Here is a 3447-nt window from a genome sequence, read left to right on the forward strand (position 1 = left end):
TAAAAAAAAAAAAAAAACATACTTTGTTAGTTTTAATAAATAAAACATTTTTTTTAAAAATCAAGGAAATTTATCTGCCAACTTTTTCTTTTTGCTGTATCTAAAACGTACCGAACCGTACCGTACCGAACCGTGACACCAGTGTATTGTATCGAACCGAACCGTGAATTTTGTGAACCGTTACACCCCTAATATATATATATATATATATATATATATATATATATATATATATATATATATATATATATATATATATATATATATATATATATATACATACACACACATACATATGTATATACACATATGTATTTACACACGTATTTTTTTTTTTTTTTCACGTCTTGTTCTGATATGCTCTATCTTGCTCTGAAAAGGAAAAAAAGACATTCTAAAAAAAGATAATTAAATCTGATTAAATGTTAAAGTAAATCTCAAGAGTATTATCATTGTTGAACTTACCTTGGAGTAGGGGCGTCTCACTTGCTCTGTTAGGTACCGGGTTGTTGGGAATGTGAATTGGTATTGTTATATTGCCTCGCATATTTACACTTCAGGCGGCCACCAAATTAGTACAAGTATTTGTAGACTTAACTGAAGCCACACTCTCTGGTTCCTTGTAGTATATTATACAACAGAGTAAGGTAGAGGTCAACCGATATGGTTTTTTTTTCAGGCCGATGCCGATTTTTTAAAATCCGGATCGGCTGATGGCCGATAAATGCTGCTGATTTATTTTGGTCGATATTTGGCTGATATGTGCTTGTTTTTAACCTCTATTTGAAAGATATAATGTAAGTACACAAATAATTACTAAGACAAAATTTCTCAACAAAAACATTTATTGAACACACCAATCTGAACTTGTACACTTAAATTAAAAATGTATAATGTAAAAACATTGTATAAATAATGTATAACAAATATATTAAATAAACGAAACCGGTAAGAAGAAAGTAAGCTGTCAAATAAACTTTTCAATGAAAAAATAAAGTTTAGTGCACTTAGCAGCATTTATCAAACTTCTGAGAACAATAAAATAAATTAACAATTTTAACAATAGTAGTGCTGACACACCGTAGCAACCAGCAAGATTTCTTTGTTTTAGGTTTGAATAAAACTATATACAGTAAGTAACAAGTGAACACAACAAATCTTATGGCTACCTAATCATTTTAAATAAAACATTCTTGAAGTTACTAAGTGAATAAAAAGTTTTTAGTGCACTTGACTTAGCAGCATTAGATATTCTGCTTTAGATATCTCCTTGTTTCTGAGGGAAGGAAGATTTGTAAACAATAAAAATAGTAATGTGCATAATATTATATTTAGTTTTAATCCAACTTCCAGACCCTGAGTCTTCTTCAGCCCACCCATTCTCCACTGAAAGTTCTTAGGCTAATACTCCCAGTTTAAGAGCTGCAGGTTGTAGTGCAGGAAACACAACTGCTCTGCATGTTCCCCTGTGAGCCTGCTCCTCTTCTTTCCATAGATAATCCCAATCTCATCTGATTCTTGGACTTCAGTGGTGGCTGTTTTGCACTGTTCAGACACGATGGCGTTCTCTTCTTTCACCCATTCTTTGGCCTTATTCAGTGTCTCCACTGCAAAGATCTGACCCTTATAGCGAGGATCCAGCAGCGTCGCCAGCACCAAACATCTGTTCTCCTCCATCTTTGAAAATCTCCTCTCCAAGCTTTGAAACATGGTTTCCCTGAGTGTTTTGATACCACTCGTAGTGGGACCCTCTGCCTGAAGCACCATCTTCAGCACAGCAATGCTGGGAATGATGCAGGAGACGGACGCCTCTGCCTTACTCATTTCAAAAGTAACTTCCTCAATGGGGCCCAGTGTCTCGATCAAATTTGAGATGAGGGCCCACTGGTCTGCAGTTGGGGTTGTAAACTTTCCATGTTCTCCAGCATAAATGTTCAGAGCACGCTTCTGCTCCAGCATCCTCTGCAACATGTGTAACGTGGAGTTCCAATGGGTGGGAACAGCCTGAATTATGCTGTGCCGGGGGAGGTCAAGTTCTTCTTGAATGTCACTCAGACGCTGTTTTGCGAGCACAGAGTGGCTGAAGTGTGTAGCACATGTCTTTAACTTGGCGATAATGTCCCCCACTGCTCTCTGACTGCAGATGCCCTCATTTACCACAAGTTGTAATGTGTGTGCACTGCAGCTGAGATCTGGTATTTCTGCCAATCTGAGGCCTTTAATCATATTAGCACCACTGTCTCAGAGCACAAACACAACTCTGTCGGGGGTGACGTCCCAATGTTTCAGCATGCTAAGGAACATCTTGCTGATGTATTCTCCAGTGTGGGAGCCAGATATGGCCTTAACATTTAGTACCACTTGTTTTCTTTCCCAGTCACTATTAATGAAATGGCATGTAAGACTCATCAATGACTCCGTCTCCCCAGACCAACAGTCTGTCGTGAACGCCAAATGAGGGCCAGCATTCTCTGAGGTGATCAGTGTTTTGATTTTCCTCTCCACACCTTTCATTATGTTTTCCAGCATGTCTGTGCGGTAATATTTTTCAGTCTTGAGGCTATACTGGGGTTCCAGTGTTGCAATTAAACGCCGAAAGCCAACATCCTAGACCACTGTAAATGGCTGGTTGTCTGCAGCAATCATTTCAAGTATTTGTGTATCAATCTTTTTTGACCTCGGGTCAGAATTTTGCCATTTTCTTTGCGAATCGATTATTTGTGCTACAGTAGGCTGACTGAGATTGGCGGAAGCAGCAGCCGCTGCATCTTCTTTTTCTTTTACTGCCTCTTTGTGATCCTGGATGTGGTTTGCCTTCAGGTGATTCCACATGTTTGTAGTATTTTTACTTTTGCCTTTCTCAGCCCCCATGCTTACCAACTTGCTGCATATATTACATTTGGCCTTCCCTGGTGTTGGCTGGGTGAAGCGCTGCCATAAGGGGGTGTTTTTCTTTTCAGCCATCAGACTGTAATGACTAAAACAGGGGAAAAATACAAGGTTATGTTAGTATTTTTTGTATAGTATCTTATAGTATGTCATCTTCAAGTCATTTTATAGATAGGTATAGATATAAAATCTAAAAAATGTTTCATAATTCAGCTAATAATTCAGTGCATTGTAAGTAATACAAGGCTAAAAACATTTCTATCCTCTTCTCAAAAACTGTCCTGAAACATGTATTTATGGTTTGTTTGACGGACAAAGCTAAATGGACATAACCTAATTATCGCAAAAAAGGGGAAAAAAAACCTTTAGGCCATATGGTCAAAATTGAATGATTTAATAATATAGAAGTAGTAATAAGTCGTGGCCTAATGGTTAGAGAGTCGGACTCCCAATTGAAAGGTTGTGAGTTCGAGTCCCAGGCTGGCAGGAATTGTGGGTGGGGGGAGTGCATGTACAGTTCTCTCTCCACCTTCAATACCACGACTTAGGTGCCCTTGA

The 3447-nt window shown here is 38.1% G+C and overlaps 1 pseudogene; it reads right to left on the minus strand.

Annotated features, from left to right (window-relative positions):
* Positions 1–1401: 1401 nt before the first annotated feature.
* LOC132104843 (zinc finger BED domain-containing protein 4-like) lies at positions 1402–2871 on the minus strand (annotated as a pseudogene).
* Positions 2872–3447: the final 576 nt, after the last annotated feature.

Source organism: Carassius carassius, chromosome 25 (assembly GCF_963082965.1).
Source record: "Carassius carassius chromosome 25, fCarCar2.1, whole genome shotgun sequence".
NCBI classification, from domain to species: domain Eukaryota; kingdom Metazoa; phylum Chordata; class Actinopteri; order Cypriniformes; family Cyprinidae; genus Carassius; species Carassius carassius.